Genomic DNA, 27,826 nt, shown 5'->3' with positions numbered 1-27,826 from the left:
ATAAAGCAAAACTGGAAACCTGTTTGGGAAATGTGATCAACTTTGAACGGGTTTATTGAAAGGTCAAATTCTGTTTCTTCATTAATCTGTTTGATTTATACTGAAGCTGAAAACACACCACTTTCTGCTTTGAATTCTTTTGGACTTAAGGATATAGTCTTTAAAATAAAGTAGGGGCAGCTAAATGAATGGAAGTACTTAAATTGTGGTACTTATCTTTACCTCTAGTGTGTGTGTAAATATATACATATATGTATTTTTATATATGTATATATAAATCCTGTGTTCATGGGGAAAATATTAAGCCATTTGTGTCTAGCTTTTTCGGGGACCCTGATTGATTTTTCCACAAAACTAGCATCATCTTTTCTTTGGTACATCATTCTCTGCTGAACTTCATGGTAATTCTTATGCACAGAGGAAAAGGTTATCTTACAAGAGGCAGAATCTTCAAATGCACTCAGCAGATGTACTTGACTCTGACAGAAGTCAGGAGGAGATCTCCCAGTTCTTTAAGCTGAATCATTAAGTTGGCAGAACGAGCTTGTTTGATACATCCATCTATCGGGCTTAATTAGAGTCTGTACTAGCCATGTCTTCTTTTACTGTTCCCACTTGGCTACTTCACTGCAAAAAAGCTGTGTGGGAAGAGTGGGGGCAGTTTTAGGGTTCTTTTTTTTTTTTGTCCAAAAGGTGTATTGTGGTTTGTTTTGCTGTGTTACTGGGTTGTGTTTTATTTCCTTTGGAATTCTGGCTTTTCATGAGAGAGCTGGTGAGGTGGTGCTAAACTGCAAATCACTCTTCTGGAATAGTTTGAAGTCTGCTAGTTTTGCTGAAGAGCTGTGTCTACCTGCTAAAGACAGCTTTGTGTGATAATGTCTCATGGAAAAACCCAGAGTACTTTCCTTGAGTATTGAAGATTTGAACTGTGTAATTTCTGCCTCTTATTTGTTTTGTTTTGGTTTTTTTACGTAGGACCTGATGTGAAAGGTTTTTGCATTCAGTTTAATTTGGATCTAATTCTTACAGTGTGTTTGTGGGTAAATTGGTGAGACAATTTGTTGCCAGGTCTTTTACCCAGTAAATCTGCCTATGGAGTAGTAACTCTTTCCAGAAGAACAGATTCCTCCTACCTTTTCCTTCAAACAGGTCAAAATCCTTGTAATTCAGTACTGCTAGTATGTAATGTGCAACAGATGTGATGTTTCTTTCCATCCTCAAACAGTAGTGTCCCCAAGATTAAATAGGTGCTGGTGTGAAATTTGAGATGAAAATAGTAGCATTGCAGTTGAAAACAGTATGCTAATTATTATGCTTGCATATTTATTCATATGATTTTTTTTTTTTAAAGCCCCTATGCATTCTTGGTCCTTTTTTGTTTGATTTGTGGTGTTGCCAGTGAGCTTCACATTCATAAAGTTCTAAATGCCACTTTGGCATTTTATCATTAGTGCTGCTGTAATACAATGCCTGTTAATAAAGGCATGTTTGGCAAGATTAAAAATGTAAAGAGCACTTGAGTATATGTTAAATGATCAGCCTTTGAAATGAGACCTGTTTCACTGTTATTTTTATTAAGATGTTTGCAACTGGTAAAGCAAAAGAAAGGAAAAGAAAACACATCATCTAAATGCCACTAATGCTCTTTTCCTGAAGGCTTAACCATGGTGGCCACATCCTTTTTTGGGAGTGCCTTGCACACAGCAAAGGATGAAGGAGGAGGAGGAAATAGTGCTAAAAGCTGGATTAATGTAGCAGCTGCAGTAATGGTATTTCAGATGAATAGCCAGTGTGAATCAGATTTGATCTGGGTTGTTGCTACTGAACTAGAAACCATGCTTTAGGCGTGTTTTGGTCAAGGTTCTATTCACACAGTAAGATAGCAGATTGCTTTGTTTTGTTTCCTTTTAGTGCCCCAGTTCTTTCAGGATAGATTTTCACATTAACCATTCATAGAGATGTACTTCAATGGTAATTTTTTCATTTTTCTCTGAATGTTTTTGTACTTTTTAAAAATGGTATTTCTGTTTTTCTTCTAAGTGTGTCACTCCTCTTGTGCCTTTCTAGCATCAATCACTTTTTAGTTGTCAATTAGTTTTGTTTGGGAGTGATGCTGATTACAGTAGCTGTTCTTGTGCCAACCACTCCTGATGTCAAATGCAAGATATTTTCCTTTCCTAAAGTACATTGGCCAAGATTCTGAAATGTCAAATACAAACAACCTCAGCATTACTTAAATTACTGTATTTCAGGTTTTCAGTTCCAAATTTGAATGCTGTTTCTGCACTAGCATTGTGGGATTGCAGGATGAATTTATAGTGGGAAGGAGATGAAAATCTAGGTATTAATAAAATTGTGCAGGTCAGTTGCATGGTGTTTTTGATACCAAATGAAATTAAGAAAAAATTGCTGACTAAAAATAATATCAATACTACCATTTTTTAGGGTATTCTTGTGTTTTCTCAGGTTGTATCCTCTTTTTAGTTCCAACAAATGTGTGATCCAATATTTTTGAGGTAACATCAATCAGAACAGAAATCTTGGATAATCTTTCATTTCTGACTAATTAATTTCTGTGAACAAATCTTTTGGTATTTTACCTGATAGCTGAATGATGGCTCAGAATGTAGACAAAATGGCCTTTTCTTTAGTATCTTAGCTTTTGCCATTGCTATGAATTCACTAGCACTGGCACTACCAAGTGATGCTGAGAGCTCCAAGGCTAGCTTTAGAAAGGAAATTTCATCTGAGTTAAATATATGTGCAGCTGTTCAAAACAAGATAGAAAGTATATAGTTGTATGTCTCACAAATTCACAATTTCGTTGGGAAGCTTATACTAACGCTGATGTCTCCAATTACAATTTGTACCAATGAAGTAGTGCTTGCTTTTAGACCAAGCTTAAATATTATCTTGTGCCAGTCTTCTGCAAATTGTAGTATCATACAGGTTAAGATTTCCCATTTATTAGGAATCAACATCAATTCGTCTTTTATTTTTAGCACCTTTCTTTTTTATTTTTTTCCCCTTTGAAAAAATCTCTACATGGATTAATATTAATTTTAGTTTCAAGGTTGTGTTGTTACTTAATTCCTCATGGGATATGTTTAAAGCTTATATTTGCATGCATCATCAAATATCCAGGTGTGGACTACAGTAAAGTGTAAAACTCTTCTCAGTTTAAGCTAGGTAGCTACACTTTGTTTATGCATGCTGTGTTACCACAAACGCATAACAATTGTTTTTCCTACAACAACTTTATGATTTTATTGGGGAACCAGGTTTACTCTCAGTTTTATGTAAAGTAAAAATTCTCCGTTTTGTCTAAATCCTTTAGAGTAAAAAAAGACTGGAGAAGGCTTGTCTGCCACGGGAGGAAATTTTCCCAGGGAATTGCAGAAGATGCTTCTGAACAGGAGCTTGTCCAGGGCACACTCAGGGTACCACTGGTGGCTTTGTACACCCCTGCACTGTCTGTGTCACTGCCTTCCATGCTGTCTTCTGAGGCAGCCCCTTAGAAAGGGTGCATCTAAGTCTGTCTCTGTCCTAAATTTAATTTGGGGCATTACATCTTCTTGAAAAGTACAGAATTATAAGTGTTAATGTGCTTAAATAATTTTCATCCTGACTTTCTTTCCTCCACCTATTTATTCTGTGCAGGGTTGCACAGTGATTCAGGGCAGAGCCAATTTGCAGCTAGGGAGTGTTCAACATTTAGACTTATGATCCTCCAGACCACTGCAAAAATACTCATTTAAAACAGTTTCCATATATTGGCACACACCCACATTAAACAGTCATCTTTTTCTATTAAATGGTAAAGCAATCCTTAGTTACCTTCTTACTCAGAAAACATTTAGGGAAGATTATGAAACACCTGTGTTAATTACTATTTTTGTTGGTTAAGTTTATGGGAGGATAGTTAAGACTACAGGGCAAACTCTTTAAGTTACATACATGTCAGGTGTTGTCTTTTGCATGTGAAAAGATAGGCATGCAAAGGATAAACACACCCACTTCCAGAAAATATGTGAGATTACAGTTGGCTCCATCAGGGTGTTTCTGGATTTCTGGTTGCTGCTGTCTTTTACTTGGAAGGATTTTAGCATTCTAAACCACCAGATACCTGTTCTTGTTCTTCTCTTTTGATTTTCTATATCGGCTTCTGAAACTTAAGCTGAGCTTCACTGGAACATTTGAGTTCTTAAAATGTAGAGCAGCAGAATTCTCTGAGGAGGTGACATCCTTTCTGAGAAATACTGAACGTAAGGGAATAAATCCATTAGAGGCATAAAAGAACTGCCTATTCCCTATCAAGCCAGACTCTTTGCTATTAACAAGAAGGTTCTGTTTGTCCTCAGTAGAAATCATCTTAGGGACATCCCTGAAATATTTACTGTCAGCAGGCAGCTGAAACCTGGTATCCTTTGTAGGATGCATTTCACTTTCAACTGTAAGTTTCAGTGCCAGCATATCCATTTTTGACTTGCTGAATAAGTGGTTTTCTGTCTTCTGGGTGTATCCCATCTTTACTGATCATTAATTTGCTTAAGTGGAAAATTTAGGGGTGGAAGGCCCATCTTGGGAGTTAGCTGCATTGCGCGGTGTGTCTGAGTTGAGTTGGCACAAGGATGAGCCAAGTGCTCTGGCCTTTGGTAAACTGAGCCCTCATTGTGGGTTTGAAAGAAAGCAACGTCGTATTTTAAGTGTTTACCAAACTTTGCAACAGACATGATGTGGAATACACACATGAAGATGTCCTTACAAAGTGCTGAGAGTGAAGGAAACAGGGCTAGAAAAATAAGGAAAAAATAACATCGGATTATTTTGATAGTTACTGAAAATGTATTGCTTTGAAATGTGGCATGGTTTAGTTTTACATGGAAAACTGCAGGACAGAAAGTTATTTTAGTGAGTGTTTACTAAGCCAGTGCTTCCTTACAAGGTATTCTGTGACAAAGGTAGGAGAGCTCTGTGAGTTGTTTCCGCTCCATTTTTCCACTGAGGAGGGGCTGGATACAAAGGTTATCTGGGCCTTCCTTCTGCCCTGTGACCTGCCTGGTACAAAGGCTGGCAGCTGCTCTCAAAGTGTGCCCTGGGGGTGGCACCTGACCTGCTCTGAGGCCTGGATGAGGTTAATGCTGTTCGACTACAATTCATTGGTAGGATTTCCAAAGGAGCTTGCCATGACCTAGAAGTATTTTGAAATAAAAGGCTCACAGATGCTTGAAGTGCCAAGAGCTAGTGGATCACACTGGCTGTACAGCACAGAGAAGGCAAGTGGTTTCTTAGAGTGTCTCATGGGAGTGTTAATTTGAGTGAAAGCTGTATAGTGGGTGACTGAGCTGGTATGATGGACCTATATGTATATTCTGTGTTATTCAAGCAGAAGGAGTTTAAAACCCTAAAAACAGCCCCTTAAATGATAGAAGCCTTGAGCAGTCCTTTCAGCAGAGGTGCCTTTACAAATGTACCCTTGGACCTTTTTTCTCCCATTGTTTCTCTCTCCCCAAGCTCCAGGGGTTCTTTCTTCTCTGCTAAAACAAAGGCTTGTGGCATGGTGCAGGGAACTGAACAGGGACCCCAGGCCAAGTGAGAAGTAACTTTTCATTTTAACTAACCTGGGTGAATTCTTCAATCTGACAGGGAGTAGTAGGAAGTCACTTTAAGCTGGTCTTCCCAATAAAACCATTGTTCATTACGTTGTGCTTGTTTCTCCCCTACATCTCTGGAGTGGTACTTGGGATATCTGGCAATGTGATTTTAAAGAAAGGGCATGAGATAAAACAGTTGTAGTATCATAAATGTATGATATCTTCAGCTTACAGTAAAACCTTCCCCTGTAATGTTTGAGCTCCCAACAAAGAAGGTTGTTGGTTATTGTCAGCTGAGGAAGGCTGGCTAACAAGTCCTGGACCCCTCCTTTCTTTCTGAGTCCCTACCTATCCTTTAGCTGGTACTAGTTCTCCCTTACTGGAGAGGAGACTCAGGAAAAGGAGTGGTGCATAGATGAAGAGTTTCTACTTTTTCATGTTGATTTGTGCACCTTCTGGATGAGATTGCTCAAAAGGCAGATGGATGTGAGCACTCTGCCAGATGATATGTCATCCTCCTTAGGTATGAATTGGTTGTGATTGTCATAAAACAGAAGTGTTTGAACCCTCCTAAAAGTGAGAATGAAAGAGAGAGACAAGAAATAGAGTTTGATTGGAAAGGGTCTTTTTTAACTCTTAGGGGGATATTATTAATGCCTGAAGTTTTCTAGAGAAAAACCTGTGGTCTTCCCTTCCAAGTAATAATGTTTAAAGCAACACTCAGAGGATGCTAAATGTGATGGAACTTTCCAAGAGCTCCTGCTGCCTTTGGCATAAAGATTGATTTGACTTCTTTGGTGTTTGCAGAAGAAAGGTCCATGGTAGAACAGTCATAGCTCTGACATCAGATCTGTTTCAATGTTAAATGAAGTTGGAGGTGTTCACAGAATTTAATAACTTCTTTTGAGGACAAAACATTCCCATTTGCAAGCTGTTTTTATGTAAGTTAAACTATAATTTTACACTCGTTCTCTTCTGATAATTTCAGACCTGGAAATACTTTTTCCTACTACTTTCTTTGATATCCAAAATCAACATCAGGAAAGTAGGACAAAAACATTTTTCTTGTTTCTGAATTCTTTGTCTCAGTGGCTGTGGTTCTGAGGGTGTAATTAGCTCTTTATTTAGTGACCAAGATGGAGTTGGTAATTAACTTTCAGTGATTTTGTTGTTGTTTATTAAGTTCAGAATGATGCAGGCAGAAATGAGGATGGCGGTTGTGTGATAGTCTTCATTATTCTCAAGTTTTTTGTTATATGGAAAGGAAACTATTTGCCTCATTTTGCCTTCTACAGACCTTCAATTTCATTATCTCTTTGTGAACACAGTATTTATTTCATAACTACCTCTTTTCATAGGGTCTCCAATTTTTATTTATTAATGCCTTGTGTGTTCCTCAAGTTCCTTCTTGAAATGCCTTTATTTTATGTGCCCTTTGTTTCCTTTTTAGTACTTGAAATACAATTGAGTTTGTATTATTTGATTACATATGATTAGAAACTGCACTGAACAAATTCATTATCATTATCTGACTTCAAATGTCATGTAGATTTGTCATTGCATAAATAAGCCGTAATAACTTGGCTTTAGAGTCAGATATTCCTGGAGTGTTCATACAAAACTGTAACACTGAGATGCTTGAATGTATTATAAGAAGTGTTTTAAAACCTGGTTTCTTGCTAGAGCATTCTTCCCAGTGAATATTTGGTGGATTTGGAGTGAAAATATCTTAAGTAGCTGAACTTTCAGATCTGACAAGTAGAAATTTGATGTTTGAATTTCTGAGTTGAATGGCTGTTGCCTCAACCACTAAATGTAGTACTTCCTTTTTTTCATAGTAAATTATGATAACCTTGCAAGAGATGTTATTATAATAAGATATCAGGGCAAGAATCTAATTCCTGGAAGGACAATTAAGGAAGTATTAGTCCAAATAACCTTGTCTGCATTGAAGCTGTTCTTCATTCCCTCTTGCATTTCTCTTGCATTTCCCTCTTACGTTTCTAGAAGAGCTGTTGTTGCAGTGATAGAAGAGCCTACCTTATGTTCTTTTTAATAACAGCAAAATACTGCTGGCTTTTAACTTCTTAAATGAGAAAAAAATAGGTCACTTAACATCCTGCAAATTAGAATACTGCTTACCAAGCAGATGCTTGCATGAGGTCAGCCTTGGTTCAGTTGTGGAAGGTTCTGTGGTTAGGGTCAGGGAAGCAAGACCTTGTGGAGCTTTATCTGAAAAGTCATATTAAAATCTTTATTGACTCAGGTGCCGCAGTGTTTGTGCTGTTCAGTTTTTCTTTATTAGCTATTGGGGGGCAGCCTTTAGCATTTCCTCGTGCAGCATGAAGCAGTGATATTGCTGCCACTGTAACTCAGTAATTCTTAATCAGATACAGTGTGTGAAGTGCTGGAAAAAGGCATTAGAAAGGTAAAAAGAGAAAACACTGTCTTAGAGGAGAAGGGAAAAAAACGGAGGAGGGGCTAAAATCTGATCCGCTACGATAGTAGCGAAGTTATGTCTTCTTCATATGGGAAATTGAACTAGAACAGACAGGAATTTACTTTTATTGAAGTGCAGCTCCTTTAGAGTTCTGCTTAAGTTTAAGAGCTGAAAATTCAGTCCTTAAGTTTCTTTCCAAGATACTTTTTAAAATATATATTTGCGGGTTTTTTTTTTTTTTTTAAAGCAAGCATTGTGCCTCGTCCATTATGTCAAAAGGAAGGGATTTTTACACATGCAATTTGAATACAAAGGCTTTTCCAATAACACTTTATTCTTAATAAGTGTAATTCTAGTGTGTTTGAGCAAACAGTATAAATTCTTTACTTTTCTAATTATTTTAAATTTTCTGACGTTTTTCTGCCAAGATACTGCAAGTACTGGATATACTGGGATCCATTTAGACCAAATGCATTTCTTCCTTTGTAGCCTCTGGCTACGGTTCCTTCCTTAGTCTGTTGCTCTCAGGAGTTTTATGCCAATATCACAGAGCTTATTCTATTTGGATCATGCCTTTCAATATGGTTTGTTTATTTTCTAACAACAACAACAAAAGCAAAAAAACACATACTGAACTATTTATGTCATATGTCTATTGCTGCATGACATGGTAGAGAAACTGTAGACATATGCTTCAAGCCTGGTCTGGCTTATACCCTCATGTCTCCTTGCCTTTTGATTGGATTAAAGATTATAGTACAGGTTGAACCTGCCCAAACATATTCTGAATGCTTTATGAGATGAGAGATTTTAGGATATATTTCTATTCTTTTCCTTGAGTTCTGTTTTGTAAGAATTAATGTATTGTTTTCATATTATTTCCCTCAAATTATAATATTTTTGTTGTGATTTAAACATGATAGGGGCTTATATATTAATTGGACTATTGCTTTTTTGTAAGATTTGCTTTAAAAAAAATTAAAATATTCCTGTGTTAAAGGATAAAAGTGCAGCTTTGATCTCTAGGGGAGTGATCTTCTGAAAAAAGGATATGCTCGCAATCCTCCTCAGATGCCAGAGATATCATAAGCTGATTTAAAGCTAATTTTACATATAAATGTTTTATGTTATATTTATACAAGCATGCTTCATTTTTAATATGCTTTCTTGTCTGTATGCTGCAGTATTTTTAATTAACCAAAGAGAAATTGTTACCAGAAATGCTTTCCATACTGATTAATCTGGTACACCAAAATCTTTGTATGACTGCGTTTGCAGGGCTGGCTCAGTGACTGGAAAGAGGTGACTTTACAGAGGGACACACAGACACGGTGATAAGCAGAAGCCATGAGAGCTTTACAAAGCTTTGCAAAACCAAACAAGCAAGAGCTGAAAGTTTCCTCACAGTAATTCCTGACAATGAGGTGGTGAATAGGGTCAACTGGGCATCCCATTTAGGTATACTGAAGTTTTACACACTCTGGGATTTAGAAGATAGCTTATCATATCCTCATTTAATATATGAAGAAAGTAGAGCACAGGCATTGTGAAAAAGAGAGTGTGTAATTTCATGTGGTGGGCATATTTTCAGTTTTATGGCAGAGCAGTGGAGTTTGAGTTCAGGTTAATGTTGTCTCTGACATTGTAGGTGTAGCAACAGCCAAACTGCAGCTGAGAGCAAGTGGAACTCTAAGATTATGAATGCTTCTAAAAAGGCAAGTAGATTTGGAGACTACAATAAATAAGGTAAAATAAGAAATCCACATATGCTGTATTTCAAAGAGTGGTTTTGATCAGGGGTCAGTGCTGTAAAATAGAAAGAATTGGAGAATATAACGTTTCTTTGTGTGCATCTTACTTTAAAGAGTTTAGTAGTGATAAAACACAGCTGAATTTCTGTACCACCATGACTACTTGATTTTGGTTTGTTTCATATTGTAGGAGCAACAGTTACATTTTGGCATATTTGGTAGCCTGATTGGAGTTTCTTTATATGTAGGTCAAAATTTTAGGGATTTCTTCTACAGATAAGAACTTCGGAAATAGTGTTTCATGACAATTTCGAGTATGGTCGTTCTTCAAGTTGTTGTTTAATCTTAGAGTTATCAGACAACTTGTAGAATTTTAATGTCAAGGCTTGTAAACATTATATTAGATGACATTTTGGAAAGAACTTGTGTTCTAGCTGCAGTATTTCTCACTCTGCTAGAATATTTTTCCCAGTGAAACCGAGAGCCATGGTTCCATCACACTGTAAAGGTAGAGATGTAAAATAATGATTTGGTGTACTCAGATCTTTCTCTGTTACTTACAATTGATAAGCTTCTGATGTATAAGAGAAGTTGCTGCTGTTACACTCACCAGGAAGGTATTTAAATTTTACACTGTTAAGTGTGATCTGATTTCTGTTATTATAGTCTTCAGTTTAGTCATTTCTGTATGTGTGGCATTCTGGTCTTCCCTGCTGTTACTGCTGCTTTTCAGCTTTGTAGTATCTACATATTTTATGAGTGTGCATTTATTTTTGTGCCAGGTTTTAAAGCTAAAACGTTAAATCAGTTTCCAAACTGATCCCAGAGGATCAGCAGTAATAATCTCCCTCTGATTTTATTACCTCTTTCAGCACTATGCAGCCATCTCTCCTTTAGCCAGTTTATTATCAATACCTTTCCTAGTACTGTCATTTGTTCTTTCAGTGACACTTTCTCTCGTGTGAGAAAAATTAAAAATATTTAAATATGGAATTGTGTCTCAATCCACAATACTGTGACAAGAATTATGTGATTGTGATGAATTGTGCACACAAAGGAATTCAGGTTTTGCTCCCAGTGTTTGCATGGCTTAATGAGTTATTCTTCGTAATCATTCTAAGTATTACACACATTATGTTTAAGGAAGTGAAAGTTGTTTAGTTTCAGTATAGTCCACACGTTTTCTGCCTGATTAATTGCAACAGCTCCAAATAACGTTCTCTTCCTACTCACCTGTGTCAAAAAGCTGATTTCTTCTAAGAATGTAGAATCCAAAAAATGGTAGAAAATTTAAGAAAGAAAAGTGTGATTTACAGTGACAGCACTTGTCAATGGGACTAAAAAAGAAATTACTGTCAAATCACAACTCCTACTTAAACATTGAGTCAGACTTTGTTTACCTTGTTTCTTTAAAACTGTAGTTTCTGGAAAATATTTGTCTGAGAGTCTGTATACTACTGTGAGGGTTGCTTTTGACAGTCAAATGCTTAAGAGAGTTGTGAATGCTGAAATGTAAAACATCATGATGGCCAGTTGAATATTCTAAGAGGGATTAACTTGTGTCTTGCCAAAAAAATCAGAATCTGAGTTCTGAGGATGTTATGGAATCAATGCAATAATTTTGTGTTGTGGTATATGATTCAAAACCAGACATTTGCATGCCTTCTCGCAAGTTTAATTCCAATTAAAGAAAACTGTTTTATAATAAATTATGATGTTTGTCTTTAACAGGCTATGATAAATTAAAAAAAAAAAAAAAGAGGCTATAATCAAGAATTCTGCCAACTTCATTAGAAACACAAACACAGAAGATGCTCAGTGCAGTTTCCCTGGCAAGAGAGTTCTGTTATCCCATTCTGCTTGTTCCATCATTTTCCTGCTTTTTCTGTGAATGTACCAAAATTAAAAAACTTCTGGCCTGTAATTTTTAAAATTATTTAGTAACTTCTGTATTCTGCCAACAACCACACTATGCAAATATATACATGAATGCAGAACAGGTTTCTGATTTCCCTACTTATCCTATGAACATGTTGCCAGAACCTTTCTATGTTTGTGCCTGCCAAAACTCTGCCTGTCTCAATGTTTTTGTCTTCCTTCCCCCCAGTGTGCACTAACTCTAATGTGAGTATCATTAAGTGTCTTGGCAAAACTAACACAAAACCTCTAACACGTCCCTTTTTTGAGGATATCATGTAGGAAAAAAAAAGTCTAGATTTTCGCTTTAGCATCAAGTGAGTGTCTTCACATTGCAGGTACTGATTTCTGTGGGTTAGGAAATGTTGTGTAATGTTTTGGCTGTGCTTGTGTGATTCAGATTAATACGCATTTCAGAAACTTCTTTTGTCTCTATTATTGCCTCTCAGTTCCCTAGTACCAGATGAATGCAGTGTAACATGTGTATGGAATATTATTGGCAGCATCAAAAGAATCTTCTAATCCCTCTGTTCTAGAGTGATGAAATAATAGAATTGTTCTGCAAATATCAGGAAATTCCTGTTCCCACATGAAAACAGAACATCTTGAGCTGGATTGAAGTAGTTTCTGGTATCCTGTTAGAAATTTTGACACAATCCTGATATAGGTCTTGGGTTCTGTTATGATTGAAATTCTCTGTAACTGGTCAGCTTGAACACATTGCAGCAGTTACTGAAAAACAAATGTACATTTAAGGTAAAAATACTGCTCGTTTCTGAGATGGTTGAGATATACATGCTAGTGTGAGATTCCTACTATAGGCTTTGACTTACTTTGTGTTTTATGATAATGAAAATTTTCTTTTTTACTTTCATGGCTGAAAGTATCTAATGGTGAGATATTAGTTTGTACAACATTGAAATAACATCAGTAATAATCTTACTAAAATTGGTAATTACATTAGCATAATATATTAAGTGGAAGAACTCTGAGTGCCTTATCTTCTGTGTGTTACTTTTTTGGTACATTTCCAATCTAATAGGTATTTTTGAACCACAATTTTATTTCAGTAAACATTTATGACATTCAAATCTCAGCTCTCGGCAGGCAGTACTTAACCACTGTTACATAATTTTATATACTCCTTGGTTCTAGATCTATGAGAAGAAAGAAGATAATTTACGTAGACATGTTAAGCACTGTTATGCTTATTAAAAGAAGCAACATTGAGTTGGATATCAGTTTTGCAGGTTGTTAGGCTGTCTTATCTTCACTGTGCTTTTGCCAAAAAAAGAGGTTTGGAGCAGATAATCCTTGTGGTCCTTTCCAACCTGGTATTCTGTGATCTATTTAGACCAGGTCATCTCAAACTGAGTACTAAAAATTTGATATTTAAGTAGTGACCATTGCTTTCTGATGTTTCAACACAGAATAGGAACCTGTGTTTGAATCTATGAAAAATAATAGTGTTAGGCACATGGGTAACTTTGCTTACTTAGGAAGCATTGTTTTCTCATAAGGCTTTGGTAGTGGTGCTGATAATGTCAAGAATGGTGGAAAAAATGTCTCCATTTTTGAAAATAAACTCTGCTGAAAGCCATTTGACTGATAGTGAGTTCAGAAAAAGGTCTCTTGGTTGGAGATGAGGCACAGGCACCAGGATCTTTGATTTCACACTTCTGAAAAAATTTCAAGCAAGTAAAACTAGGGTTTTTTTAATTCAGACTTTTCCTGATGCAAATCAACTATAACACATGTCCAAAGGAAGTTTTCTATTAAATCTTCTTAGGTATCACGTTAATAAATCATTTATAGATGCAACAGGTCTACTTGCTAGTTTATGTTGGAAATTGCTGTTCCTTGCTTTAAAAAATTTGTTTTCCATTTGGTTTCCAGAAAGAAAAGCAATGCTTGAGTTTCAGCCAGACTGATTAATTAATCATTCATCAAGTCACATATCCCTGAATTCTCTAAGAATTAATGCCAAAGCTAGCTAAAACTGCTCATTATGCAAGTGCTGAAGTGCACCTTCTGTAACATATAGCCAGACTTACTGTCAGACTCCTTGTTAACCATTAGGTGCACCAGAGACAACTAATTCTACTTAAACAGGCAAGCAACAATGAGATTAACTGTAAGTTAAGTGACTCAAAATAGCAGCTTTGATCCTCCAAGTGACCAGCAATTTAAATGGTGAGGAGACCAGAGAGAAAAAAAGCATGGGGCTGAGGGAAACAAAGAAGAGGAAGATTAGGAGTGACTTTGGAGAGCTTGAGGGATGATGTGTTTGTTGTACTTCTAAATATTCCTAAATAATTGTTTGTTCTAGGATATTATTCTCTGACTTTCTTTTAAAATTGTGAATTCAGCCACAGCTTTCACTCAGTAGCTGCAGTTCTCCATTTGAATCTCTCTTTAGTACAACACATGTAATTCAGGCACATCAGTCATATCCTTAATCTCTAATAAAAAAAAAATCAGCAATGCTGTGAAGTGCGTAGTTTCCTACTGTATGTTCTCTCATTGTAACTTCTTGATATGAATTCTGTTATTGCATTCAGTGATAGGACTAAAAATGAAAAAACTGGAATCACTTTCTGTAGTTTTCTCTGAAATGCAGGCTTGTGGTTCACCTGAGTGCTTCAGCTCAGACTCTTGTCTGAGCACCAGCTGACTTTTACCACCCTCCCCTTCAGCTGTCTGTGTAAGGTGCTGCCTTTTCAGCATTTTCAAGACTCAAAACATCTCTCTCTGACAAATTCCTCCTTTCTGCAGTTAATGGCTTTTCTATGAACATCAAATGTGAAAAAGCACAATAGGAAAAAAAAAAGTTGGTTGTTACTAAAAAATCAACAGGCAAGCTAGTAATTTGAAGCACATCTTCACATCCTGCTGTTCACTGTTTTCTGTCCTTTCCATTCTACTTCATACTCTACAGCAAAGAAAGGTCAAGGAACTGATCTTCCTAGAAGAAAAATTTCCCAGACTGTGTAACATCTTGCTTGATATCCCATGGTCAGATGAAGGATCAGAGCCTCAGTCTCTTATAGAATTCTCACTCAAATTCCCTCAATCTGAACAACACACAGGGTAGAAGAACCTCTGACGACAGGCTGATAAAATTAAAATCTAAACCCTCATTATAAAGGCCAGAAATCTGTTTTTTTGAAGGTAATTTTAGTGTCAAAAAGGAAAGCACCCTTTCCTGTCCCAAAACAGCAAAATAAAAGAAAAAACCTATTTTAAAAAGTATTTGGCACAGGAGACTAATGGAGAGTGTCCTAATTCACCTCTGATCCCCCTGAACATGGTCAGAAACAAACCTCCACAATTTCACATGGAATTAGCTTAACACAAATGAAAAACTGATGCCAAATAATAGCGTACAATTTATCTTTTTAGTAGTCAGGGAAAGGTTTCTGGCAGAAATTATTCTGCCCTGCTCCTCTGTATTGAGGTTTGGGAAGGCTGATTGTCTTTTGATGCGCCCAGCGTCAAAGCAGTGCAGTGCTTTGGGGCTGCCTTCTCACCATGACTCCAAACTGAGCAACAAGGCACAGTGTTTACTTTTCACCCTTCAAAAAAGTATTTTGAGTGATACAGCAAATAAAAAATTCACATCATGACAGAGGTGAGAGGATTTTTATGTTTCTTCATTTCTGCTTTCCTCATGTATTTGGAGGCATTTATGTCCCTCTGTCCCTCTTCCACTTCTGGGTTCTTCCACCCTGTGCACTGTCCTCCCTCTGGAGGACTTGGTTGAGGATTTCATGAGAGGGTCGTGATGTGATTTCTCACCTAGCTTTGGAATAGCACACAGGAAATGATGCAGTCTTGTTGTTTGTTTCTTGTCAGTATACAGCCTTGCCTGTGTACACTTATATAAGGAACTCACTCTTTTTCTTGCTGCCTCCAATAAGGCTTTGATTCAGCCTACACCAACATTGGTCAGGTTGACGTGGAATGAATAATAACATGAAATAGTCTAGATTTCCAGTGAAATACAGGGGTTTTTTTCCTTCCATTCCACATATATAGGTGCTTCTACTCTCCTTTTCTCTGTCCCTAAGAACAATCACTTTGCATCTCTTGCGTTCAATAGCAGCATCTTCTGCCATATTTAACGACTTCTGAATAGAATTCCTTCAACACAGTTTTTTGGGTTTTTTTTATCGGATGACCAAGAGGTAATAAATACAATGCCGTATTTACAATACAGCAAGGAACATGGTCAAGCTGAGGGGAAGCAAGAGAGATTATCCTAAATTTAGTTTTATTATTTCAGCAGTAGTAGGTTCTTTGCTCCTCACTGCTCTACTTTCTACTTATTCACTAGGAAGGAATCTTCTTTCCTATTAGCATTTAACCTCTATACTCTTAATTTAGGGCACAGTTAAGTAGAAGGCAGATTTGGAGAAGCTGTACTTTTTTCTGCTGTTTTTGTTCCCTTTCCCCACCTCCCCTTTTTTCCTTGGAGGAGGGTAGATATTCTTCACAACACTGACTTTGATTAAAAAAAAGAGGAATCCCAAGTATCCATGTAACTGCTGAATGAACCTTTATTGAGAGAAGGATGAAGAAAGCAAAGGTTCTGTGCAGCACATTAAAATGGCTGTTATAGTAGTGCTGTTTTCAGAAACATTCTTCTGCTGGGGAGTCTTTCAAAAAATAAATGAAATCTAAAGCCCTAGTTGCCTGGGAGAAGAGCAGTAAAACATATAGGATATAGCAGTGCTTCTTCGTATTTTGCAAGAGCTGTGGTAATTATTTGATGTGTTTGTTTGTTTGGATGGAATTGGTTTTCTTCTCCTTGTAAACTATTTTTTTTTAGTCTCCAGGGTTTACTTGCAGATTTGCATCTTATCTTTGTTCTGTTTCCCACATAAATCAGGAACAACAAACAGTTTATTTAAATTTTTGTAGTCTGCTCCCTATTCCTGAATATTTTATGTGTCCTTAAAATATGTTCTACTTTCTTCTGTGTTTCTCCCCCTCCCTTTAATACATTTTTAATAGTTTTTTATTGCTGATCAAATAAATGGATGGGAGAGAGATAAGATCAACCTCATATTAAGACTATATGTCCTTCTTTTGGAAAAACAAAAAGCCTTAAGTGATCTCAGAGCTCATTTCTGCACAGACCTCCTTTTCCCTCACCTCCCATAATTCTCCGTGTGTTTATAACTGTGTATTTATTCCTGGAGGAAGATAGAAAAAGACTAAGAAAGAGTTGCCATGGGATGCAGTATGGACCCAGCAGGTTAGTTTGTTTCTTGATCAGTCCCAGAAATTTTCTAGTTATTTGCAACTAGTAGCTTGCTTAAGCTCAGGGCACTTATAAATATCCCTGATAATTAAAATACATGTAGGTGAACCCTATACAGATATACGTACAAAGACATATATAAGAATATATATTAAAATTTTGTTAGATTGTCCAAACAGCTTCTGAGTGAACACTCTTCTGTGAATTGCTTTCTTTGTACCAACAGCGGATTTAAAAAATTAATATGTAAAATGGTTTTTTTGACTGTTGTTATCGAAACCAGTACAAGTCCTCAGTTTATGCTGTCTGGTTTACTCTCAGAATTTTTCAATGCCGTGAGCTGTTTCAGGGACTGTGTGGTTGTACTGAAAAGCAGAGAGTAGAGACCACATATCTAAAATGAGAATCAAAAGGAAAGAAAACATTTATCTGCCTGGAAATACGTGTTAAGGTTTTTTAGCATAGGTAGTAATTTACAGTGTAACAGCTGGGCATATTCTGGATTCCTTGTTAGCCTCTTCTTTCAGGATTTCTTTGACAGATGGCACTCACAGATGGACATAACATTCTTAAGGAGCTTACTCTTTCTACTCCCTTACCCGCCAGTAACTCATGATACTATTAGAAATCTAAAAGCTTTGACATGAATTAGCCTTACTTAGCAGACTTTAATTTTTTAATCTTTCGAATATGCTGCAGGGTAGTAGTGCTTGTGGAGTTCTTAATCTGTTTACTTAAGTTCTTAGAAGCCAAAATGGAATTCCAATAAAGTTGACATGGCAAAACATGGTAAATATGCTGTCATTTTATCGCTTTTTAAATTGTCATGATAACATTTCTTATTCTTATCTTCTGGAGGAAAAATATAGAATGATACAAAAGAGTACAGTTTGGCAGCCCAGAAACAGCCCTGTCAACTGAAGTTTGCAGAGCTCAAGCAATTTGCTTGGTGTTCCATCGTTACTGCATTGAAATCTGAAGTAGATAAACCTAATATTTAAAGTTGGCTGCTCAATGAAGCTGGTTTCTACCACCATCAGCTTAAATTAGTTTGATTTTTAGTATTTCAAAGTATCATCTAATAGGGTGCCTCAAAAAAAGAGCAAACTGTGCTCAAGATATTTGAATGCACTTCTGTGATACTTGTTTGTCATGTACTTTATGTCATTTCTCAATATTCATGCAACTTCGGGTTTGAAGGCCATTTTTCTTTCCAATGTTGACTCAAACGGCAGTTTTTCCCTGATGAATGTTGTTGGTGTGGAGTTTCTGTTGAGGAATGTGAAACTATAAGCAGAGTGATCAGGTCCAAAAAAAGCATTGTGACAGCTGGGCAGGTTACAGAGGCAAAAATAATGAGTGCCCTCAGCCAGGTCCTCTGCTGCATGTATTTGTAACTTATTAGAAAAGTAGAAGAACACCAGATGGAGGTAGAAACATGAACTCCATTTTTTTGTTTTGTTTTCTAAGTGCTGTGTAAATTCAAGGTACCCAACTCTTCCTTCACAAATAGTACATAGCCTACTGTGGCACAGCTTCTGGTTCATGGCCTATTTTTAATGATGTTCTTTTACTTTAGGGCCTCTTGCTAGGTGAGCAATCCACTCCCTACCATATCCCTTTTTTCCCAGGGGCTCCTTCATTTCAGTTTTCTTCACTGTTTTCAGTGCAGGCATAGTTAGTTAGTCACATAAGGATATAATTTAAACACCTCTTTTGAATCTTTCTGCCTGCAAGTAGTTTGGTTCTGAAGAACCCTCTGTAAGCAAACAGCCCTAATATAAATAATTTTCTTCTGTGTGTGTTGATGTGCTCTGTTCTAGGGAATGCGTATTCCTGAGAATAGTCTTTCATAATAATAAAAAAGCATGCATATAATTACTGCAAATTTACAAAACAATTTAGCTCATGAAAGCATGGTGAGAAAAGTAATCCATGCACTGGAATAAGTAGTCCAGGCCAGGATAGTGCCTAGTTTGCATCTTCAGCAAATTTCTTATATATTTTGCCACCTGAAAGTCTTCCTATGAACCTTGCTTTGCTCCTGGCTATTTTAAATATATATATGCACACATATGTGTGTGCTGTAGCCATTCCTATGGGGAGATGAATCTTCTCTGATAGCTAAGACTTTTTACACGGAGAAAACTTGTGTGACAGAGCAGTGATGTGGAGGGCTGCTCATGGAGTGGTGTCTGATGGCTTCAGGCCAATCTTGCCAGCACTGATTATCTTAACATTTTGAGCAATGTCAGAGACTAACCTTGATTGCTGAGCATTTTGGGATAAATAGGGGCTTTCTGTTAGTCAGACTCTAGATCAGGGAAAGGAGACTTTTAATTTTAACAAATTTTGTAAGCCTGGCTGTTATTTAATGTCAAGATACAATCAACACGGTTTTGTGTTTTAATCTCTCATGTCCCTGCAGAGTTGAGGGGGAGAGAGAGAGACTTTTCCAATTTTTATGAACTGCAATTTCCAGTGCAAAAATAGGTTCTTAATGCTGGGGCTAAAGATACTTTCTGTCTTTAGCCACAAGAAGTCAGAAGTATGTAGGCTGCTACTGCTGAATCTGTAGTACTTTGGTGTTACTGGATTTCAGAATTAGGTTTGAGGACAATATAACCAGAAGGTTATTAGGAAAATAAAATTGAAAAGGCAGTTTTAGTCATAATTTCAGAACTGCGTGATGAGTGAGGTTGAAAGGGACCTCTTTAGGTCAGCTAGTCTAACCCTTCTGCTCAGAACAAGGTCACTGAGAGCAGATTCCCAAGACCCATTTCCCACTGGATTTTTTGAGTAGTCCTTTCAAATTAGCTGTAATTCTGGATTGGTTTTGGTCACTGACTGGCACAGTACCTCCAGAGTTTTACAATATTGTGCTGTAGTTCTCTTGCAACTTGTTTCATGTAAGAATATTTGCCTCATTTCCCAAGTGTTGTCTCCTTGATTTTTACAAATTGCATTCATTTAGTAGCAATTTTTACTAATTTCCTGCGTTGATTTTCAGACGTCTCAAACCAAATATTTGTTTTCCTAATCAGTTTTTGTTTCTGGAAAAGAAATAGTTAAAACATTCCTGTTTTGTTTCTCCTATCTTACGTTTGTGCCTCTTTCAAAACTTTTATGATTGTACCTTGATCTTTTGCAGCAGGAGAGACCATCATAAAAAGCTATTAAAAATGAATAAAATTACCCAAAAAGAAATAAGGTACAAGGCTCTCATATTTTCATGCGTGAAATTTTACTCGATTATACTATTCTGTTCAAGATCAATGCATTATTAAACATTCAAATGTTCAATACTTTATGTGTGCCCAATTTTATATTTGAGTCCTCACAAGATTTTTTTGTCTAATATCAGTAACTCAGGTACAAGTCAACCCTGAGGAAAGTTACAAACTTCTATATTCTTGATCCACTGTGAGAGCCAGTTAACTTGGTTTTGGATTTTTAAATTTTTTTCTTAACAGTTCCTATGTCAAACCATTTCAATTAGCTTCCATTTTTTAAAATTTGAACTTTTACAAGTTTCAGAATGCATTGGACTTTCTCTTGCATGCTGAATTTTTTAACATAAGGAATTATCTTTCTGATAATGTCTACCACTCTTTTATTTGTATTTCATTGGTGTTTAAAATCACATCTGTAAATCAGCTTTGTAAAGTAGCCAATTTACAATGGTTATCAAATAGCACAGTGTGTTCCTGGTCTGTAAAGCTGACAAGACAATAGAAATAATCCCTAGGCAATCACAAGTCACTTTGCCCTGACATCTCTTTAAAATGCTGCATGAGGGGCCTAACCCGCATGTGAGGGTTTTTTCCATAGATATCTGGTTCTGTCAGTTGATTTGCATTTTAGATGAAGACAATAGCTATAAGGAGTATGTAGCTGCCAAGCATTTATCCAAAAGAATTTTTCAAATCACGCCTTTTACTTATTTTTTGAAAAGAAGGAAAAAAATGGACATAAGCAGCTTTTAAAAATAATTATTCTTGGTTTGCAACTGTTACCATGTTTGAGATATCCATTACTTGGAAACAAATACATATGCACAAAGCCCACAGGGAGACATTTTTCTGAGGTAAAATTAATTCTAGGATATTATAATATGATGTGGTGGGGCATATATTTATAAGCCAGTAACTACACTGTGTTCAAGTGTTCAGGAATGAATATGAGTGCCTGAACAAACTCAAGATATATATGTGTTGGCTGATGTACTCATTCCCTGTTGATTGTTATTATTTCCTTTATTAGCATTTGAAATTCATAAAGAACATTGGATACCATAAGGTAAACACTGTGTTGTGTCCAGAATACTTGCCTGAGTGGCAGAAATTAAAGACTGTAGTGCAAAGGACTGGGAGAGGACTTGGAGAGGTCAGCTAGTACTTCTGGGCTGCAAGGCAGGATCAAACTGTAGCTAAACCAGTCTTGACACACATTTGTCTGACTGGTTTTAAAAGAAAAGCAATGGAGATGGTGGCATTTACTGTTTGTTCCAGTGTCCTATTGTCGTTATTATGGAACTGTTTTCTAATGTTTCACTTGACTATCTTTCATTGGTACTAAATTAATTACTTTTTGTGTTACCACACTCAGTATAGGTGGGTATTCAATTTAATATGTTTTGCATTATATACTTCAAGTCTTGGTGCAGATTCTTCATAGTAAAAGATGAATGTTACGTAATTACCTTACTTTTAGTGAAAACTGAAGTTATTTCTCTCAGTCTGGATTAGGGATTAAAAAAAGTACACTTTGACAGAAAGTATGGTCTGCAACAAAGTTAGTTTGGAAGTATCTGATTCTGTAGGTGCTGCACTAAATGTACTGCATGCAGTACATAGAACCTTGAATTTTGTAGTGTTTTTAATTTAGTTTTGTGATATTACTAAGAATAAAACTTGATTAGGATGTGTGACAGTATGAATATAAAATTGTCCACGCTGATCAATAAATAATGACTGTATGACAGATCTAGAACCTTTATTGTGGTTTGGTTGATGTTTCCAACTAATTGATGAGAGTCTGTCCATTGAATGTAATGAGATTTAGAGGAATCTCCTGCTTCTTAGAGTAGAGAGATTCTTTAGCAGAGGTGAATTCCTGGAACAGCACATACATAATAATTTATTATCAAGAGTTAAAAAGAAAACAAGGGAGTTTTACAATGTTGAGATACTATTTAAGAAAAATAATTATAAAATAAGGTTGATTATAGCACTTATTTTTTCCATGTAGTTGCTCTTCTTTTTAAGGCTTAAATTCTGAAGTGTTCAGTCTCTGGCTATTCCTATTGACTTCAAGGCTATAAGCGAGTCTACTGCATCATATTTGCTTGTAAGCTTTAGTTTGTCAGCTTTACATGAAGCAGGTTTTATTTAGTATACAAACATGCTGCAATGGTTTGGGTGCTATACAAATAATAAGGCTAAGATCAAAGTTATTTAAATTATTTTGGTTTCAATAGAAATCCGCGCTTTTTGGATTTCACCCAAAAACGAAGGAGTGTCTGTTTAGGAGAAGGCACGGTAGAGTCTTGATAAGAGACACAGTTAATGAGGTACAACATATTCCAGTTTTCTCATGCTGCTATCTTCTGCAGCCTATCTTGTTGGGATTGCTAAAGAATAACTGCCGACTGTCCAAATCTAATTTGGCTCAGTGCACATTGGTCTTTCTGCCAGATGGAGCCTATTTCTACTTTTGCTCATCAGAATTCAGATAAACCGTAGTTGGCAGAATATGGCAATGCTGACTTTGATATAACCCAGTCCACTGTAATGGAAAATAGAAATAACCTGCTGGACATCAATGCTCATACATTTGACTGTGAAAAAAGGCATTATTTGACCAGCATTCTTGATGGAAGTTCACCAGTTGTTTTACTCTGCATATCTAAAGCAAGCTGTCAGTAGAGCATCACAGAATGCCTTAATAAAAACTTCACAGGCACCAAATTTTCTCATTTAATTGGAGTGCTGCCAAAACCAAATGTCTTCATTTCTAATTGTGGATGTAGCATTTCTTTGTGAGAGAGGTATATGGAGGGAAGGTCTGCCTGAAACAACAGACAGAAGGGAGTGAAATAAGCAGTTTGCCCAACTTCTGTCCTGACTAAGGATAATCCTGTGTTCTGAAGGAATTTTGGATAAAAAGTCCAGGCATTCTGACAGTGAAGTCTTGGTTGTGTTTTCTTTCCTTAAGTAGGTACCTTGGCAAAGAATGGCATTTCTTGTTGGAAGAGTGAATAATTGTAATCATCGATGTCTGCTTTTAACCTTTTGATTTATACTTTTGGGGAATGCTCTTGCATGTACGATGAGCAAATAATGTGCTGTGAAATCTTTAATTGGTAATAAGCTCACTGGATCAGTTTCTCTGTGCCAGCAGTTGCACCTGAAACTAATTTATTTTTCTCAGATGCTGGCGTTTTAATTTGCATTGGTAGCATTAAAAAATACTGTTCATGTGAATTTTTCACAGGGAAATAATTTAATGTAGGCTATTCACTTTGTTCCTTGCTGTTCAAGAATAGCATGTCTTGAGGCATGTGACCTGTTTGGGAAAATTAATTGATTTCCATGCTTTTCAAATGTTAGTATTAGGAATAAAAATTTGTTCTCCAGATTATCTCTTTCTTACCTACCGGGCTCAAATAAAGTAGTAGCTCATCTATCAAACTGCTCCTTTAATTTCAGACGGGTCCATTTCTTTGTTCAGGCTCAGCTCCCATTGTGGTTGTTGCATTTAGAACAGTGTGAGTCCCTTTATTGTAATTTCGGTTCTGCTGGTTTTTTAAGAGTTCAGCTGTGTGTGCAAGGACAGTCCATCAGCATCTCAAATGTTTATTCCAATGAGGATATGTTGGATGTATTAAGAGGTTCCCACTTGTACCACCTGGCCGCTTTTGTTGATCTTGAGGAGAAGGACTCACTTTTTCTTCCATTTCTGTCTGATCATTTATGTTTTGAAAGAAAAACTAATAATACTGATGAATAACTAAACCAAGTAATTTCTGCATCATAATTGTCTACTAAGAAGAGGAATCTCTACTGGTCACAAAATTTTTAATGCCACTAGGGATTTCATCACATAAACTTAGAAGATAGAAGCCTGTGGGTTGACTCACTGGCGCAGTCTTTGCTCATGTTTGACATGACTGCTGTCAATCATTCTGGTACAGCTCTTGAAATAATTGTCCCTGTATTTTTGATGCATTTTCCATTCTGTTTGTCTGGTTCTCTCCTTGATGAAGCTGCCCTTGAAACAAAATTAGGATTCTTCTAAATCTACTGCTTCCTGGTCGGTAGACCTGTGGAACCGATCCAGTGATTCAAGGAATGACATAGATGAACCTCAGGAACACATTTGCCTTGAAGCCATAAGATGATCAGATAATTCAAGTTGTAAGGAATATAAGGGTGTTTTCTAGTCCAAATTTCAATATACAAGACCTCACGACTCCTGAAGTTTCCTTTAGGATCAGAAATGAATCCAGGGAAAAAAAAAGTTCATATGTATTAAAAATTCTTTTTTAGTTTATTTTACAGCAGGAATGTGCTATGGATTTAGCATGTCTCAGAGGGAATACTTTTTCTTGAGTCTTATACTGAACAAATGAAATTCTACTCTGGCTCATTAACAGAGAAATCAAAATAAATGGCAATAATCCAGGTATCTGCTGTAGTCCTATTTCAGAATGTTGTTTATATTAACACAGTTAGTATGTAAAATGTTTGGGTTTTAATTACGGCTTAAGAAAGTAAACGGTTTTAAAGAGAGGTGAGTGAAGTCATCTGGGTAAACATGCCAATCTGAAGAACAGCTCCTAAAAATCAAACTAAGAAGCATTATAAGGAAGGATTCATAAGAGATTTTTCCTTTTTTTTTTTTTTTTTTTTTTTTTTTTTTTTTTTTTTTCTTTCATTAGCCTTCACATACATTTTTGGTGCAAGTGAAGTGTTCAGGGTTACACACTGTTTATGGCTACTGCATTCTCCAGAAAACAGCAGCAAAGCTTCTGGGCACTGCTGATTTTCTTCTACAGTCAAGGCCAACAAAGCTTAGAAAAGTAGAAGTTGCTCCTAGACACTGTTTGAGTCAAAGTTTAAATGGATATATGAGTTTCTAGAGATGTTTATTTGGTCCAAATTTCTGGTTCCTTTGGTGCTGTTAAATCACTCATTGAAAAAAAAAAAAAAAAAAAAGAGTTTCTTTGGGTATGTTGAGTTCCTGTCTTCCTTTAATTCAGCATGGAGCATATTTGAAGAATTTGTACTAGCTTGGCTTGTGCCAGGCCCAGCTCTGGCAACCTGCACCCCTTGCACATTGAGCTTCCCCCAGCAGCTGCTGTCAAAGTAGGGCTGAGCTGTCTGGGGCTTGGTCAGGCCCAGGGTGTCCAGAGAGCACAGTGGTGTCAGAGCAATTGCCCCCATTCAATTCTTGTTCCCACAATAAATCTGGCTCATAAAACACCTTACAAATGCTTACATTTCTTGAAAGTGAATTAGTATTTCATATTTCAAGTGAGCTGACCTTTTTCTTTTATTGCAGTGAACTAATTACAGAGTTAGTAGGGTGTTTGGGCTCCACAGCCTTCCAGACAGGTGATATTAGTTGCTTGACTGGGCACTGTGGTTCTTGTTGGGTGATGTTTAAATGGTCTGCTCACAATCACCTGGTAACTCTTACCTACAGAGATTCAGCCCAATGGTCTATTCACTAACCCATATAACTTTTCATTATTTATTCACTAATTGTGCCAGATTTTAGCTATTTGTTCTGGAATTTTTCTTCCCTAGTATTTGCCTGATCCTCTTTCCAGAAACAAGATCAAGAAACATGGATTGCTCTTCCTATATAGATTTTCAATTAATAAAATAATTATTACAAAACCAGTGAGGACATCTTCTTCTGTGGGATGTGGAGACTTGAAATTCAGGAGAGAATCCTCCATGAGTTGTGGATATATTTTTCATTCCTCCGCCCCCCACCTAGAGATTTTCAGGTTATGATTTTTCCCTCAATATTCCAGTTGTTAGGAGTTCCAGAGAACTGTGTGCAGAGTTCAATCCCTAAATATTTTTCAGTTTTCCTCTGCTGTAGCTTTGCACTGCTTCAGAGCTGTAATATTGAAGGAACTTGGGGAGATGCTGATAAATAGACACTAGAGACAGCATGGAGTGTCTCTATTACTGATAGTTCTCTTCCTTTTGGTGCCAAAGAAGATTGCTATGCAAGTTGGACAGGAATGTGAGGAAAGAGGATAGTTGTCCTGTATCACGGGAATAGGAAGCCAGTGGAAATGGGACTGTAAATAAATAGTGACTGCTGAGAACTGACACAGGATAAAAAAAGGATTTGTTAAATTTTAACAGGCAAGGAGGTGAGGACTTAGGAGTGAAGAAGCTGAGAGAGAAAGAAGGAAATAGAAGGAAGGGAAATTTGGGGTTGATAGGTTGTGGAGGATTGGACATATCAACTTTTGAGGTGACTATAGGAACAATAGGAATAAAAATGCAGTTGAGATGGAAGTAGAAGGAACCAGTCCCTACAGTGAAGAAACTGGGATAAGCTGGGGAAGTGAGTGTGAAGAGAGATCAGTTCTGATCATTTAAGAGAGTAAACAAATGTCATTCAAAATAAAACTGGGAACAAAACTCATCATTCTTATGCCATCTAACTGCTGTAGGCTCAGTAGAGATGCAGGGTTTAAGACATTATTTTTTCCCATAATTGCCACCTTCACACTATTCAGTTACACTGGCAATAATTACTCCCGTTCCTTGTTCCCCTCTGGGGCTCATAATTTTCCTTCCCTTTGCTTGTAGCCTACTCTGCTCTGCAGGTACCAGCAATTCTTGTCTTTCAAACTGTCTTTTATTAATGTAGTTCAGAATTCAGAACAGTTGTTCATAGCCCATAGCTTCTGTTACAGGAGCTAAAAAGAGTTTGTATTTATTAAGTTGGTCTTTTCTTTTTTTCTTAACTGTAAAAATTGTTCATATGAAGTTATTACTGAGCATTACAAATGCCTGAAGATTTCTACAAATGCAGAAGATTTTCTGCAAGAAATCATTCCTTGAAGTGCATTCAGTGTTGTTTGCAGGCTTGGTTTTGCACAGTGTTGACAACACAATGAGATTTTTCATGTTTTCTTGCTGTTTTGTGAGATTGAATGGGAGAGGTTGGGATGATGATGATGAGGATTATTAATGTTATTATTATTTCTCTTGGGAATATATTAAAAGATAGAACATGGATAAATGGAGCCTCAAGGGTGACTCATGTTTTTGTTTAGCTTGAACTAGGTCCAGCTTCTTGGAGGAACTGGATTTTAGGTGCATGTTTTTGCAAAGTGTTTTAAACTGAAGTTATAATTCCAGCAGTCTCAATGGCATGTGTTTGTTTTTATTTAGAAGTGTGTTTAAGGAATGTTTTTTGTGGGTGAATGCAAAACAAACAAAACTATCTCGATCTGGAGGCTGCAATTCTTTGGCATATTCAGTGTCAGCAAAATTCAAGTGGAAGAGTGGTCTTAGGAAAATGGACTTGGTTATTTTTTCTGGTTTACTTTGTAAAGAATTGTCTTTATGCTCAGTTGCAAGTTGTGAAAGTATGAAATATTAATAATACAATGTTTGCTTTTTACTTCATAAATATTTTGGTGTATCTGAAAGTTGCCTAAAGTTTGTTTTCAGCATGGGCTGCTACATGTCTTTGAGTAACACAAATTCAGGAAGTACTTTTCTTCCAAACAACAAGCTGTTACTGTATTAATTGTCACCGAGTGTGTGACACTGTGACACCTTTATGCCATAGCTTCTATAATGTTGTTCAAGCTGTG

General features: G+C 36.6%; 1 protein-coding gene across 4 annotated transcripts in view; it reads left to right on the top strand.

Annotated features, from left to right (window-relative positions):
* CDC42BPA (CDC42 binding protein kinase alpha) overlaps positions 1 to 27,826 on the top strand; it is a 181,482-nt gene that overhangs the window by 73,069 nt on the left and 80,587 nt on the right. The window lies entirely within an intron of this gene.

Source organism: Zosterops lateralis (assembly GCF_965231275.1).
Source record: "Zosterops lateralis genome assembly, chromosome: 3".
NCBI lineage: Eukaryota > Metazoa > Chordata > Aves > Passeriformes > Zosteropidae > Zosterops > Zosterops lateralis.
The sequence above is the reverse complement of the archived record's forward strand: the minus strand, read 5'-3'. Positions and strand labels throughout refer to the sequence as shown.